Source organism: Lygodium microphyllum, chromosome 26, assembly GCF_053477565.2.
Source record: "Lygodium microphyllum isolate KBCC chromosome 26, Lygodium_microphyllum_v1.1.10, whole genome shotgun sequence".
NCBI lineage: Eukaryota > Viridiplantae > Streptophyta > Polypodiopsida > Schizaeales > Lygodiaceae > Lygodium > Lygodium microphyllum.
Window position 1 is genome coordinate 44,832,735 of NC_141160.1, and position 18,292 is coordinate 44,851,026.

The following is an 18,292-nucleotide window of genomic DNA, read 5'->3' on the forward strand; positions in this document are numbered from 1 at the left end:
AAAATAGATCATTTTAATTTTAAAAACCACAATTAATTCGTGAAATTTGATTTTGATTTGATACAGCATCAATTAGCTTAGTTTGAGCTATTACAAGAAAATGGATAGACGAATAGGGCAAACTAGGTAGATTTGACTAAAGAAAAGTGGGTGTGTTATATTCTCTTCCCCTTAGAGAAATCAAGATGTCCTCATCTTGAGAGAAATTGGGCATATTGTTTTTGGAGAATGGATTCCTCAATCTAGGTTGTATCTTCTTTCGAGAAGTCCTTCCATTGGATTAGATATTCTTGTAAGGTACAATTTCTCGAAGGGTTTTCCTTAAGTTATAGGATTCTCTCAGGTTGGATTGCCAGCATCCCTTGGGTCGATATTACAATTTGCTCATCATCAAGGATATGCGAGTATATCATCAAAGAATACCAACACAAACTGGAAAAGCCATGACTACAATATTTTGTTCATTAGGCTTTGAAACGTGGCGGGGGCATTAGTGAGCCCAAATGGCATGACAAGGAAATGGTACAAGCCACGGTCAGTCCGGAAGGCTGTTTTAACTTCATCACCCACTCTCATTCTGATTTGGTGGTAGCTGGATCGCAAATCAATCTTGGTGAAGTAGCATGCTCCCTTGAGCTCATCAAGCAAGTCATCGATTCGAGGGATGGGGTATCTATTTTTTATGGTGATCTTATTGAGATCACGGTAGTCAATGCACAACCGGAAGGATCCGTCCTTTTTCTTAACCAATAGAATCAGGGAGGCATAAGGGGAAGAGCTAGGCTCTATGAATCCCATTTCAGTGAGCTCCTTGACTTGCTTAGCTACTTCCTCTCGCTCACATTTAGAGAGCCGATATGGGGGTTTATTGACGGTCTTGGCATGGGGCTCCAAGTCAATCGAGTGATCCACCGATCTCTGAGGTGGGAGAGTGGTGGGGGGCTGAAATAAGTCCTCATATTCAGTCAAAAGTGCTTTTAGTGCTGCATTTTGCTTCCCCAAGGTGTGCTGGTCATCATTATCCTTATGCAAATGCAAGACAAAGATCTGTGAGCGTTTCTTGAATTCATTTTTGAGTTGTCTTGCTATTATAAGCTGAAAATCTGCAATTTCTTTGATGCCCTCCAAATGTACAAGCTGCCCATGCATTACAAACTCCATATACAACTGAGAGAAGTCCATAGAGATTTTTCCCAACTGTTGCAGCCAATCACAACCTAAAACAACATCCACGGGGCCCATATCAAGGGTAATTAAGTCCACCTTTGTTGTATAATTTTTTGCTAGCATAAGAGACACTTGTGTGCATACATGGGAGCTTATTTCCTCACTTCCATTGGCCACTTGAACCCTAAGAGGTTGCTGTAATTCATTAGGAACACATGTCAAATGGCCAAGAGTCGATTTATTCACAAAACTGTGTGTGCTGCCACTATCTATAAGAATGTATACATTCTTGCCATCAATGTTACCATGTACCTGTAGGGTGTTCGGGCTCCTAGAGCCAACGGTCCATGCATCCATGGAGATCGAGCAAACTGATATAGTGGTAAGTGTGGGGTGCAAAGGGTCATTCCCAAGCATGCCATCCATGGGGCAACCACCAGGGTTAAAAGGGAACCCGTCCGGTGAGACATAAAACTGATCGGTGTCAAGATCCTCTTCGTATTTAGCATTTTCAACAAGTGTCATCATGGGAGAGTTGTCATGTGAGTCCTCTTCCAAGTAGATTCACTGCATATTGTGGATAATTCTGCCTAAAATAATATATACCTCCAAAATATAATCATTTCCAAATTATATATGGCACTTTTTGCTTCCCTTCGACTTTCTTGCGAGGCTATTTCAGGTTAACAAGCTGATCAAAGAGTTCTTTTGAGTAAGACAACATTGTGTGTATATGAAGTCAAGGGATATCAGCGGGACATTAACACAATATCAAAGAGAGTTTGTTTTGATATTTTGCTAATGTAGGGAAGAAGGAGATACCGCAACCTCCATCTCACACTCCACCTCTCACTCTCTAAGCTATGGAAGAAGAAGGGGCAGAAGAGGAGAGTGCAAGACAAGAGAGAAAGTTCATGAATCTCCAAGTGTCTCACTACCACACTCTCACTCTATCTCACTCATTAATGGCATGCAAAGAAGTTAGGATGGAAGCGAGAAGAAGGTAGACACTCAAATTTACACACACAAGAATGATTTTCTCTATTCACTCCGTACCTTTGATACATAAGGTTTGAGTTTAGGACTCCCTCCATACATTGGTCACCCCACCTCTGATGCGCTCTTGTTCCAATCCATGCATATGCCCTACATTCATTGATGAATCTTACAAAAGTGAGTGCATGCTTGGTGCCTAGAATCCCACATAGTTGCGAGTCTTTCTACCTAATTCTGAGATGGTGTGCCAATTTGCATACAAGAGTAAGCGTAGCTCCCAGATGAATATTATAGATTCATAACACAACTAGATTCTCAAACTTTTTTCTTCCCTTGGACTTTTTGGCATGGCTATTTGAGGTTAGCAAGCTTATCAAAGAGTACTTTTGAGTAAGAAAGCATTGTGGGTATATGAAGTCAAGGGATATGAGAGGGACATTAACACAATATCTACAAGATTTTGTTTTTATAGTGTGCTAATGTAGGAAAGAAGGAGATACTGCAACCTCTATCTCACACTCCACCTCTCACTCTCTAAGGTATGGAAGAATAAGTTGCAGAAGAGGAGAGTGCAAGACAAAAGAGAAAGCTCATGAATCTCCAAGTGTCTCACTTTGACACTCTCTCACTCATCAATGGCATGCAAAGAAGTTAGGATGGAATCGAGAAGAAGGTAGACACTTAAAGTTACACACACAACAATGACTTTCTCTATTCACTCGTGGATCTTTAAACGAGGAGGCAAGGCTAGCTTGTATGCATGAGTTCCAATGCATTTAATGATTTTGTATGGCCCATAGTATCTGGGACTAACCTTTTTGAACTTCCCAAGAGAGAGAACTTTTCCTAGGTCAAACCCTTAGAAAGATCATATCCCCATCTTTAAAGATTCAATCAATCCTCTTTGGATATGTGTAGGCCTTTTGCCGATCCTTATTGCTTTTATATCTTGATGGATTGCCTTTACGTGCTCTTGCATGTCATCTAATATTCTTTTAAAAGCTCCTATCTTTATGGTAGGATTGGAGACATTTAGGGGGAGACAAACACTCTTGCATGAATAATCCTTACAACAAAGTGATTTCAATGCTTTGTTGGAATGAAGCATTATAGGCGTACTCTATCGAGAGAAGATGTTCAATCCATCTTTTTGGCTCCCAATTGCAATATGCTCTCAAAATATCCTCCATGACTTGATTTACTCTTTTAGTTTGATCATCAGTTTATGTGTGATATGTTGTACTAAAACATAGCTAAGTGTCCTGATGGCTTTGAAGAGACTAGTCCAAAATTTGGAGGTAAAGAGAGTGTCACAATCACAAATGATCCTTTTTGAAAGCCCACAGTCAAAATATCTCCTTGATGAAGATTCTAGCGATATCAAAAGCTTTATGGGTAGATTTTGTTGGAATAGCATGACCTACCTTAGTAAGCATATCCACTATTACTAGGATGGAATCATACCCTCCTTAAACAATGGGTAACCCTATTATAAAATCCATACTAATATATTCCCATTTCATATGAAGAATATCAACTAGGAAGCTTGACCTCTCAACCTTGATCCTTCGACAACTCAAACATTGGGTTACATATATAGCAATATTTGCTTTCATTCTTGGCCAATAATAGCTTTTCTTGGATCACATTGACAGTTTTGACATATCCTATATATCCAACTATAGGGCTATCATGAGATTCTCACAAAATTTTCTTTTTCAACTCCCAGCTTTTGGATACATAAAGGCTTTGTTGATAATACAGTAGTTCATTTTGTAAGATGTAGTTTTTGAACTTAGCCTTCTCTTTTGGGGTCTTCTTTTCTAGACAAATAAACCTTTTTATTTCTAGGTAGTTTGAATCTTTGGGGGCTTCGGTAGTTACCGTATCCAAAATGGGATTACAAGGCATTGAGATGAGGCTTGCAAGACTTCCTTACATTGTCGTATCTTCAAAATTATTAGAGCACTCAGGAAGTCTTTTTGACTGAGAGCATTAGCTACCATATTCTTCTTGCTAGGGTGATGTCAAATCTCAAAGTCAAACTCTTGCAAGACTTTGATCCACCTTTGTCTTATATTGAGATCTCATTGAGTAAAGATCCATTTTAGGCTTCTATGATCAATAATGAGGGTGAATTTATGACCAAATAGATAATAGTGCCAAAGTTTGAGAGCATGGACGGCTACTTAAAGCTCTAAATTATGCATAGAATAATTCTTCTCATAAGGCTTGTGTTTTCGAGAAGAATAGGCTATGGATTGGTCCTCTTGGGAAAGCACAAAACCCACCAAAATAGTGCTAGTATCATTGTGATGACTTTGAATTCTTGAGAGAAGTTAGGGAGCTTTAGTATTGGTGCAATATGAAATGCACCTTTAGTTTGTCAAAGCTCTCCTAATCTCTATAGGAGTCCATATTATCTTGGTCTAATTCTTGAGAAGTTCATTAGGGAGTGGCAATAAGGGCATAATCCTTGATGAAAATACGATACTATTGTGTGAGGTTGATGAATCCTTGGATTTCTCAGATAGTCTAAGGAGGTGGCTACTCTTGGATGTCTCTTACTTTAGCTAGGTCGTTTGATATTCCCTCAATTGAAACAATGATTCTCTTTTTGAAGAAGGCACATTTGCTCCACTTTGTATAAAGCTTATTTGCCCTCAAGGTTTCAAGGACAATTTAGAGGTGGTTTGGATAGTCTTCTTTTTCTTTGTGTAAGAGGTTAAAAATAATATTGTGAAAAATATAAGATGTACTAGCTAGTATATAAGGTGTAAGAGACTTTTATTTTTTACCATTTGGTTAATATAAAGTCTCTTCATCTTACATATTCTTTCTCTCAACTTTCATGGCTTCCCTCACTTTGTTCCACTCTTTCTCTCCCCTCATTTAGAATTTCTCTCTCCTCTACACTATTCCTTCCTCTCTTTTGCAGTGTTCTCTCTCTTAGCTCACTCTTTACACTTTGGAATAGGCTAGGGCATCATTAAAGAATATTAAGACAAATTCGCCAAGGTATGGTCTGAAAATATCTTGAACTAATATGTTGTAAGTAGCTAGTGCATTAGTCAATCCGAAAACATTATAGTGTAAATTCAAAATGATATACCTCATGTTAAAAGTGGTCTTTGCAATATCTTCTTTCTTAAGTTGAATTTGATAGTAGCTTGAACTTAGATCAATTTTTGAAAATAATTTCGCTCTTTGAAGTATATCAAGCAACACATCAATCCATGGAATGGGGTATTTATCTTTTATGGTTACTTGATTTCATTCATGATATTCAATGCAAAGTCTTAAAGTCCCATACTTTTTTTTTTGAAAGAGCATGGGGGTATCCCAAGATGAATTGTTGGGTCAAATAAACCCTTACCTCTAAAAGAAATAGAGTTCAAGGAGGGTCATAGATAAAGATAGCCAACAAAGAAAACCACAGACTTCATTGCATAGAGGTTGCCTCTTTAAATAGGCTCATGTATACATTGGATGCATTTCATTGGGTCAAGTTTGACCTGCCACCTCATATCCTTATCCTTCCAAGTCATCATCCTCATCTCTCCACAATCTAAAGACTAGTTCATACTACATTTGCATACAAAGAAGGCACCACCCTTTTATACACTCAAATAAATGTTTTAAAACCCCTCCTTGGTGCCTTATTCAGTCATGCTCTTTATCTTCAATCTTTTATCTTCAAAAAATGTGTCCTTATGCCTCTTTGTCTTGGTTATTTTCCTCTACCAAATTTGACTCTTTCTTGAACCAGCAAGCTTCTTCATGATGTCCACTCTTTTTAGTGATTTCATTTGGGTAGATGCTTCAATCTACATTAGGTGCTGATGTGTTCTCTTCTTCCATAGTGCTAGCATTCTTAAGGATTCTTCTTTGTAAAGAACATAGTATCCTTGCTTGTTGATACATCACCTTGTCCTTTAAGTTCCTTTTCTTTCAATAAGATTGATGATATGCAACCCTCAAGATTAAGTGTTTCATATATAAGGAGAGAATCTTTTAAGGATGCTTATTCATTAGGTAGACTAACAAGTAGGATTGCTATTGCATCCTTTTTGGGAATTTTGCCTTGGGTGCCTTCAAGTTGATTAATTAAACTTCTCACTTTTTGTACATTCTCAGCAAGTGAGTCCTTGTATTCATAATGCAAACTACAAAACTCGATCTATAGATACATCTCTTGAATTTTTTCTTTAGCAATTTTTTTTAAATTAAGCTCTTTCAATGCTTCTTTTGTTGTTCCTTTAATGCTGATATGGTAGATAAGACCTGGAGTAAGATGCAAATCGATTAAGGCAATCATCTTTTTCTACCCATTCTTCAATCTGTGATGATGCACTATCTCAGACTATTGTCTATAATTTTTTATGCATAAGTAGAAATCGCATTTGAGTTGCCCAAATGTGATATTTTTCCCCACCCTTGATTTTTTCAATGCCAAATAATATACTGGAATTTGAGGCCATGATTTTTATGAAGAGGTCTTACTAAGCTTATGATGATGCTTGGCAATGTTTGACTCCTTTTAAAAAGAGGATATTTTTGGGGATTACAATGAGTTTTTATTAATGACAAAACCTACGTACAACCACCCCTTTATGCTTTTACAATATGCAAGATTATTCTTTAAGAGTATGAACTGGTATTTAAAAAAAGTTTGCACATACAATACGTATCAAGACTTGTTTAGCTTGCAAATATCCAAGTCAATGTGAATGGATTGTACATGAACCAATTAAGGAAGATTCGGTGTGAACAAGGTTCAAAGATAAACCATTTGAGGCAAAAGTGTGAATGTGATCTAAATGGGATTGGTTCACAAAGTTATAATGTGAATGGGACCTTTTTGAGGCTAAGGTTATGAAGCCTTAGCTTAGTTAAAGACCATGGTAGCCAAGGAATTGATCACCAATGAGATTTCTCGAGAGCAAGCTCTCAACCAGCAGCATCACCTTCTATAGCAAGAGCAAAGTCTCTACAACAAACCAGGAGCTAGAAGAGCTATAAAAGCCAGTTGACTCTAACTCTTCCTTCCTGTGAAAATGGTATGCTCTCCGTCTCTACTGGGAACAAGAGGGCTACCAAATTATGACCAACGTCGAGTAGAGACGTGCAATCAAAACCTCTAAGTATGACCCAACCTATGTGGCTCCTACCTCATTTAGGGTCTTGACCATCACTTGCAATCGACCGTTAGAAGATCATGTTATGACCCACCACTATTTGGACCAAATCCTAACCAAGGAAGAACTGTATATCGCTAGTAGCACGATAAACTTTGGTGACTTTCAAACTAATGTCATGACCTACATTACACACGTAGGCATTAGACTATATAACATGGACCATCATGCCCACTTAGAGTGTAACCCACAATTCTATGATTGGCTCGTGAAGAAATAAAGCCCACTCAGTCGATGCTTAGCACCCTTAACCCTTCATCCTCCAATCCTTCATCCTCCAATCCTAGGGAGGATCTTTATCATTCTCAGGGGGGGAGGGGGTAAGTGGACAAGAAAACATGACTTGAATCTCAAATCGGATTTCAAAAGCAAAAAAGGATGGTTAAAGTAAACTTGTATTTCAGGAAAAATTTCATAAAAATCTTATTGGAATGTGTGGATCACTTGAAGCAAAATTTTTCATTCTATACTTGAACATTTCACCCTTCCATAACACACATTTGTAATCCTTTTATCTTTTTGCAAAAAGCCATTTCAAGTGAGCTAATAGTGAGTTGTTGTATCATGACATAAACCAGAGATGGCAAGGCACCATGACAAAGACAGAAAGTTTCCATTCTCGAAAGAGGAGAGCATGCCAAATACGGTCTAACTTTGTTGAAACAAGAGCCTTTAACTAGCTCAAATATAGAAGCATTTAGAACCTAGAAGACATGGTGATAGAGGAGCAGGCTATGAAACAGATCATTGACTAGTGCAACCTCAACAAGTATTTGGAGAAGCTTGGCCAAGCCATCGATTACAGCAAGTGCACGGAGTTCCTACAATCCTTTGATACCAATAGGAATCATGGCAAGTGACGGTGAGATAGGGCGAGAAGACCCGAAGAGTAGAAGTTGAACTGAGTCTTGAACTAGTGGAAAGGGCTCTGGAACTAGTGGAAAGGTAAGAAGTGCTCTATCCCATCAAGCTAGGGTGAAAAGGGAAAGATTATATTGAGAATTCTCGACAAAAAGAAGGGAACTACAACAGAGGGGGACCTTCATGCTCAATCAAGTTGCCTCCTCCCACCAGCTCTCTGGCAGCTCCGTGATCAAAGGTGCAAGCTCGATCCTCAAGCTCCAAGCTCCAAGCTCCATTGCCGCGTGCAAGACAAGAGAAGAGAGGAGAAGATGGAGAGCTTCTCTACCATGGTCCCTCACCCTCACACAGTCACTCCCTCTCTCAAGCACAAGCACAAGCACAAGCAAGAATAAGAAGAAGAAGAAGAGAGCTAGTTTTGGCCACACACAAGAATGAGCTTCTTCATTCACTTTTTGCCTTTTATACATGCCCTATCTCCTTCTTGGGTGCCTATCCATTTTTTACATGACCAACCATTTTAGCCTAGGTCCTCTTTCCCTATTCCCTTCCAATTTACATTGTTCATTCACCCATGCCCGTTTACATTTACAAATTGCATAGGAGGGAGCCTGGTGCTCTTTTACAAAAATTTAGGGCACACTTTTATATTTAAAATGCACATTTTCCTTTTTGTACTCGCCCTAGACTTTTAAAGTTGCTCATGTGCTTTTGGCCTTTTTCCTCCTATTTTTCTGTTGGGCCACCTTTTTCTACTTTGCCCTACGTCTTTTGATTTTCTTTTGCTTTCTTTGTACTGGGGTTAACACTCCCACTCCATCAATATTGCAAGCAAAGTTGTTTCCCAAAAAAACATGTCTCTTTAAACTAGCATCATATGTAGCAAACCACTCCCTATGAGGAGTAGTAAGAAAAAATACATTTGAATCAAGAATCCAATCAAAACATAGACCATCATATGTAGTATCCAAGAATGCATCCCCAAGTGTATAGATGTATAGCATATCACCATCATCACCACTTATGGTGTTAACCTCTTCAATTTTTGCCTCTTATTTCTCCTCTTTGTTGCCATCATCATCACCCTTTTGCTTTCCTTTGTTCTTGCTTTTCCGCTTGAAACAGTGATATGACCCTTTGATTGTAGTAAAAATATTCCACATCTTTCTTGTGCAATACTTACTCCTTGAGTTCCCCCTATCATGGGATTTTCCCCTTGCATTTAATCTCCCTCTAATTGTAAGTGCATTGGAGCTCTTGGAACCTGCGTTATTTTTCCTAGTTACCTCTTCAATAAAGCAAGCTACTTTCCACATTAGTGCTAGTCAATCCATCAACAAGTGTTGACTTCTCATTGTAGTTCTGAAAGTATCCCAACTTTCAAGCAAAGTAATAAGCAAAAACATAGCCTTCATTGAGTCCTCATCGAGTCCTCAAATGCAATCTTCTATGCTGACAACTAACTAGAGGTAGTATTAAAATCATTCAAATGATTAGACATAGCAGTCCCCTCCTTCGTACTAAGGTCAATGAGCTTCTTTAGCAAATAGACCTGTGACATAGTGCTTGGCTTCTCACAGAAGTTACGTAGCTTTTTTCAGAATCCATATGCACCACCCTCAATGTCCTTTACATTGAAAAGTGACTTAGAGAGTCAACATGACAAGAATGGCTTATGAGTAGCTTAAAAGAGGTTACGAATGTGGTGATGAGGACAATTTCAAAGTTTGGGTGAATGATTCAAGGATGGGGTATACAACAAACACACGAGAATGGGAATGAGTAAATAGAAGATCCGAGATCATGCCTTCATCACCACGAGAGATATATAAAGCAAAATTTGCTATCCAAGCACCTTTTTGGGCCATGCATGGTAGTCTTCAAGCCTTTTTAGAAGGCTATGATTTATATATACATATATTATGTGTAAAATATATACTATTAACCTTATTATTCTACTACATATTCTCTTTAATATACCTTCACCTCCTACTAACAATTTAGGGTCTTATGTGGGCTATCCAATTTTTTTCAAGTGACAAGATTTATCTATTGGAAAGTGTAGGCATGGCCCTTTCATGTGCACCTCAAAGTAGCCCATGCCATCATGCTACCCACACTTACCTACTTTTTATTAGTTCTACCTTGGAACATTGCTTCTTTGAATGCACTCACCAAACATATTTGTTTTATGTTGTGGAAAAAGTACTCCTTGCATGCATGTATCTCTTGGATTTCTTGGAACATGTCTGCACCTCGAAAAGCATGGGTGGTGGGGGTGATTGTGGATGTGCAGACCCATACCCTTCATTGGTCACTCTTTAGAGCAATGTGTACCAATCATCATCCTTGGGTCTTTATAGTTCACTTTTTTCTGGAAGATCAAGGTATTGTACATGGTAACATGCCAAGAAGAGGTCCCAAAAGGCCTATCTAGTTGCTGTTAAAGAAGAAGAAGACCATGGAGCAAAAGAAGAAGAAGAAGAAGAAGACCACCAAGAGAAGGACAAACCTCATCAGTCCTTCTATTCTGATAAAAAAATTTATCCTTGTATTGCTTAGCATAATGCTTCTAACATAAGCTTGTAAACTCCTCATGTAACCTTGTACTACAGCCTTTATACACTTTGTGAGGCCCCTATTACAGCCTCTAGATGTCCACCACATCTCTGGTACCCACACTTAGCCTTTTCTGTGACATCCTCTAGTGTTTACCATGTTTGTGGTGTGCCCACACTTTTCAGGTGGTTGCTCACTAAAGCCTCTACACACTTTGTACTTCTCTAGTTGTGATTGAGGAGGGGTGTTCAGATATTGGCAATCACACTCAGCTTAGCCTCTTTGTATGAAACAGTGTGGTTAACATCAAGATAGAGATAATGCACTAAACTAGATCACTAAACAACCAGTATGAATACACTAAATCCAACTAAAAACTATAATGCACTAATTTTGATCACTAAACGGCCAATGTGAACATATTAAAAGTGACCAAAAACTATAATATACTACATATTAAAACTAACTAAAATTTATCATGTACTAAAATGCATACTTCTGAAAGGTTTGAAAATAGTCAAGGCTCCTCTATCTCCACTAGACTTTGGTGGAGCTCATAACTAGAAGATGACAATATAAAATAAGATAGGCTAATATCCCCCCCCCCCCCCCCCAAAGGAAAAAAAAACTTGGGAACTATCTATAGACCCAACAACTTCATATGATGAAGCATGGATATGAAAGGTGGAGTAGAAGGTGGAAGCATGAGTGGAAGCAAGAAGAGGACAAGAGCTATGGAGGTTAAAGCAATAAGAGAGACATTGGTGTGTGGAAACTCTAACAATCATTGTGTGTGACTTACTTTCCCTTACTCTATTTGTCACTAAAAGAATAAATAATAAAGTGATACTGATGGCCGCCCACTACCTACAGTGTACAAGTGTGCCAGTTTGTATACAAGTGAATGTGGGCATCTATGCACAAGCGGCCTTTAATGCCCAATAACCTCCCACTTAAAGGTGAATGTGCCTTAGTGAGGAACAAAAGAAAAAAGTGAAAAGTGAAAAGTGAAACATATAAATGGAGCACAACAAGATGAGAAAAGATGTCATCTCATCCTACGCCCATTAACCTCCTAAGAAAGACATATCATTCCATTGGGAGACTTTTAGTGAGTAGATCTGCAAGATTTGTATCTATAGGTATTTTGACAACCTCAATGTATTTGTCCTCTACCACCTCTTTGATGAAGTTATATGGCGCCTCAATATGCTTTGTCTTCACATGGAAGACTGCCAATCAAATGGCAATCATCGAATCCAAATGTGGTATAGGAGTCATATTAATACCAATATCTATAACCAGACGATGGCCTAACCATAGTGCCTTCTTGCAAGCCTCAACGTTTGCACTGTACTCAATCTTGGTAATAGATAAGGCCATGCATTTCTGCACCCTAGACATCCAAGAGATAGCACCTCTTGCATAGGTAAAGGTATACCTAAGATTGACTTCCTATAGTCTCCATGTCTTGCATAATCTCAATCACACTGTAATCCATGACTCCTATAAGCTAGCTACCATAGCAAATGTGCATATTTGTAGTGTCTTTAAGATATCTCATAATACCCTTCACGGCATCCAAATGTCACATGGTAGATGTAGCCATATAATATGCCACAACTCCCACTATCCTTAGAGTGATTCCTTAAAATGATATGCTACTAGGCTTACCATCCTTCATATAGAATCACTCAAAGTACTTTTTGTATGTATTTCTTCTAAGACAAGTAGAGAAGTCCCTTCAAGCGATTATGTGTGATGCGCATATCAAGTATATTTGAGGACTGTCACATGCCCTTCATCTTGAAGCTCTTCTTGAGTCAAGTCTTTAAAGCATCTAGTTTAGCATGAGCACTCCCATCTATAAGCATATCATCAACATAAAGCACCAAGATGATAAGGCTACCATCATGGGCCTTCTTTGTGTATAAATATGAATCCATATCATTGTGGAAATACCCCACTGAATGCATGAAACCATCAAACTTATGGGACCACTCCCCGTGTGCTTGTTTAAGCCCATAAAAACTCTTCTTCAATTTGCACACTAGATGTTTATTACCTTTTTCTACAAAGCCCTTAGGTTGTTGCATATAAATGTCCTCATGTAGGTCCCCATGTAAGAAAGTTATCTTAACATCCATATGATAGAGATTCCAATCCAACTGAGCAACTAAGGCCAAGGCCAAGTGTAGGGAGGTCATCTTTACCACAAGAGAAAGGATCTCATCAAAATCAACTCCCTTTTCCTACTCAAATCCCTTTGCTACCAATTTGGCCTTATATGGTGGCTTTGGATGACTAGGGGTAGTCTTCAACTTGTACATCCACTTGCATGGCAATGCACACTTTCCATCAGGCAAGGAAACTATATCCCATGTGTGGTTCTTCTATAGTGAATCAAACTCAAATCACATGGCCCGCTCCCAAGAATGAGAATCATCTTTGTGCATAACATCCTCATAGGCAAGTGATAGTAGAACGTGTCACCATGACATAATCCATAGATGGCTCGTAATGGTCAAAGGAGGATGGGAAGTTCTAGCAAAGTGTCTCAAATTTGGCTGTGGGGCCTATATGGCATGCCCTCTCTATCCAACATCATGATCCTATGCAATAGGCAAATCCTGGGCCGCTACATCATCAACAACTGCAGCAAGCTATCTCATTGGGAATAGTTATATTGTGGTAGAAGGCTTCTCTTAAAATATCACCCTGCATACCTCAATCACATGCTTTGGTATCATATGCATTTTTTTCTCATGGAAAATACAATTATGGATATAGATAATCTTCCAAGCCTATGAATCCCAAAGACAATAGGTCATCTTACTTGCATCACCATATCCAAGAAATATGCATTTGACAAACTTTTGATCCAACTTTTTGCCCTTATCTTTGGGAATATGGTAGAAAGCCTCATATCCAAAGACTCGCAACAAGAGAGAGAGATTTTCCAAACCATACCTCCTTTATAACTCTACCACCAAGAGTAGTGCATGGGGATCTATTAATGAGATACATGCCAGTAGTAACTGCCTTGCCCAAAAGTGATACAATAAGCATGCTTGACTAAGCATACTACGAAGTCTTTCTTGAATAGTCTTGTTCATGCACTTTGCAACACCATTCTAGGGTGGGTTGTATGGAGCGGTCAATTGATGCTTAATACCCCTCTCATCACATATTTGCTCAAAAGCCTTAGAGACATATTCACCCCCATTGTTAGACCATAGGCATTTCAACCTATATCTAAAGTAGTTCTTTCATTATCGGTTCAAGATTCTTCATAAAAGTACCATGCACACAAACACCATCCTTAGGGGGATTAGCACTCATAGTAGTACGAAAAGTATCCCATGATTCAGGCTTTAGGAAATGTAACAAGCAAGAACAAAGATTTTATGTTATCTTCAAATTTGATGTCATGTAAAACAAGCTGGCTAAAAATAGAATGAAACACGTTCAAAGGAGTAGGCATAGGCATTCCCTCCTTCGTGCAAAGGTCCACAAGCTTCTTCAATCGATACAACTGAGAGGAAAGACATAAAGCTCAAGGATCCTCATCCATAACTCATATGCACCACCCTCAATAGAGATAACATTAAAATACACTTGCTTAGATAAAGACAAGATGATAGTGGAGTTACGCAACTCATCAAGCTCATCCCAATCTTCTCTATCCCAAATGTGTAGCTTTATGCCCTTTGTCTTCAATGGGCTAACTTGCTTTGTCTACACAAAGCCTTGACATATTTGCATCTTCAAATATTGAAAGTTGTTGCCATGAAGCTTTTTAATGTTGAAAATAGCACAATCAATTGATGCATTAGAAGTACCTACATAATGACTGCAAATGACTACAAATGACAAGAGAATGGGCTATTGTAATTACAACAACACAATCCCAAAATCAATCATAAAGGGTGGGCAAAAGGGCAAGAACAAATCAATGTATATTTGTCACAAATTGCAATAGAAAATGTGTTAAAATAGACTATTTGCTCTCCATAATAATGCTCAAACTAGTAATTATAGCATTGTTGTAATAAATATAGCAGTGTATCTCCATCCAACTATGGGAAAATAAACAAGATAACAAGCTCCCATAGCCAAGAGTATATGGATAGCAACTAGGATATAGAGAATACAACTAGCATTGAATAGGCTTAGACCATCTGTACCAAAGATTATCACAAACTCAAAGTGTCAGTAACCGTACATCCCATAAGCATATACATCATGTATGTAAAAGATCACAAGAGTAACTATAGACATCTACCAAATGTACAACTGACTAAGCAAAGATCAACAATGCTTAGTACATTACTAATATGCATGTATACATCCTTGACAAATTGCTGATAGAGGTAATTGCCAATGTCCAATCATATGAAATCAAATCAGCCCACAAAGTAGAAATAACTACATTGTAGCATACATGAGAGCCTAGATATAAATCAAGAGAGTCCCACTGTCTCAAAGAACTAAGCGTTGCCAAGTAGATACAAGTGTCTCCCATTGGAAGCAAATCCAAAATGCAAAGTGATCAAGCCAAGCTCAACGCATACCATTTAGGTGCCCAAAACATATCAAAGAAACATCCAAGAGTATAAGCATCCAATGAATCTTCAATGTCTATAAGTAAGTAATCACTAATACTCAAAGCAATTGATTAAAGCCCAAAAACATTGTCTTAGACATGTAGTAGCAGATTTTCTATATATTATAGCCAATAATTGAGAGCATAAGCCTCAAAGGAGTGCCTAATCACAAGAGTTGAATGCTAGGGAAGTTGCCATGTGTTTGCGCAATAGCCAAGAGCTCCAAGAGCTATAGGGGATGTGATGAATCAGAACAAAAAGAGGATAGCACAACAAGCACAAATCATGCAACATATTGTTGTCCATTGACTAAGTATGATAAGCTTAGAGTTCACTTGGAGATGCTCAAAGGGTCTTAGAGAAGCTACTTGACAATCTAGGAGCAAGCTAGAACAAGCAAGGAGAAGGGAAGACTTAATGCATACCTTGGGAGGAAGAAACAATGGTTGGCATGAAACCTTGAGCTAAAGTGTTGAATTTGGGCTAAAGTTACTGGTGAAGCTCCTCGAATGCCTTCTCTAGTTCTAATTGAAAGGTGGAAGCATGAGCAGAAGTAAGAAGAGAGGAAGAGCTAGGGAGGTTCAGAAGTCAGAAGAGAGGAAGAGCTAGGGAGGTTCAAGCAAGAAGAGGGAGACTGGTGTGTGGGAACTCCAACAATCACAATGTGTGACCTACCTTCCCTTATTCTATTTTTCACTAAAAGAATAAAGAATAAAGTGACACTGATGCATATCTGCCACCTACAATGAGTGTACAGGTGTGTAGATCTATATACAAGTAAATGTAGGCAGTTGGGCACATGTGGCCTTTAACGCCCAACAAGATGCTTGAGACGAAGGCTTTATGAAGAGATTACTACATTGTCCTCCATGGGATGGTAAATTATCAGTAGCTCCAAATCCACGATCCGCTCCCAAACATAATGGTATTAAACCTCAGTGTGCTTTGTGTAAGCATGAAGCATTGTGTTCTTTGCCAGAGCTAGGACACTTTGGTTATCCACACGTAGCTTTATGGGTCCCATTTGTGGAAATAGAATCTAGTGGAGCCAAACTATCACTCGTGTAATAGAGTAGAGGGCACAATACTCAACCTTGGTAGAAGGTAATGCCACAATCGGTTGCTATTTTCTACTCCACGAGATGGCTCCTTGTGTAAGGGAAAAGGCAAAACCCATAGTGGAGCATTGAGAGTGAATATCTCTAGCCCAAGCTAAGTTTCTCCATCTAGCTAGGGTAGCTCCCTTTCTATACATGATCCCATAGGATTTGGTCCCCTATAGATAGCACAACATGCGCAAGGAGGCCCTCTAATGAGCCCACATAGGAGTCTTCATGAAAAAATACAACATTGACACAAAAAATGAGATGTCTCACCTCGTATGAATGAGCTAGATCAAGAGCCAACAAGACACCTATATCTAGTTGCATCAAGAAGGGAATCTCCTATAGAAATAAGTTTGAAATCTGGGTCTATAGGGAAAGATATGGGCTTATGATGATCCATGGCAAACTCCAAAAGTAGCTCAAAGATGTATCTACAATGTGAGATGAAAATGCTCCATGCCATTTGATAGATCTCAAGACCGAGGAAGAAGTGGAGAATCCCTAAATCGGTCATGTCAAACTCCTAGCAAATTATCTCCCATGTGTGATCTGCCTCCTATGATATGCTTTGTGTAATGATCAAATCATTCACATAGAGGATGGCCAAGACATGTCTCTAACCCTCACCATGATAGAGTAAACATTGGGATCATGGTTTAATTAATAGAAACCACTTTGAATGAATAATTGTATGAGAAATTAGCTACCCTACTACAACACAAGTTGTAGATTCCCGCACACTTTGTAGAAGGCTTGAACAATGCAAGAAATCAGAGTTCTTTGTGACAAATGTGCACCAAAAAGCAAGTGGTGTGGTCTCCTCTTCATAGAAGCTTTGTGCCCTCTCTTTTGGCTTTGATACCATGTGAGAGTGCACAAGCAGAGAAATAAAGAAAGAGACTAAAATGAAAATTGAGCTTGAAAGAATGCTTGAATATAAAGTGTACTATCCCAACATGTAGCCCAAAGCATTAATGGAGGGCATCGAATTAGGCTAATGATGGAGTGGATGATGAAGGAATCCCATTAGCAAATGGAGTGCTAAAATCTATAAAGACAAGATGGCTACCACTATGTAGGGGCTACTATAAACTCGATTGTTGCAAAGACAAGATGGCTACCACTATGTGGTGACTACTATAAACTTGATTGACACAAAAGCATGTCATAAATGTTGCCAACTAGATCCAATGCTGCATTTGATGTTGTTGACTAGGCAAAAAAAAAGATTACCAACGCTAAACAAGGTGATGTAGTATGAACATAGCCTCTATTGGCCTAAATTGGAAAGACACTAGGTTGAATCACTAAACAACAAGTGTGAATGCACTAGAATAGACCTAAAATTGCAATGCACTAAAATGCATGCTTAAGAAAGGGTGGGTTGAAAATAGTTTGAGCTACTTGTCTTGTTCACACTTTGATGGAGCTCACAACCAAGAGATGACAACATGAAATAAGACATGGTAATAGGTTAAGGATTAAAATTTGATCCAAAATTTTGGATATAAGGTCCAAGATGACTAATGAAAGACTAGATCATATGTGTGTAAGCTTGAACCTCTCTCTTTCTCTCTCTCCACACACATAGAGACACACGTATCTTCGTATGCGTTTTTCTATGTTTGTCTCAGTACCTGTGTTCCCTCCTTCATAGCTTAAGTGCAAGTGAGAGTGTCTACTTCTTGAGTAGAGTCAATATGCAAGTATGAGAGTGTGAGGCTTTCCTTCTTGCTTTTCTTGGATGCTCTCCTTCACATTGATACCTTTGCTCATTCTTGTTTTACTTCTTGAGCAT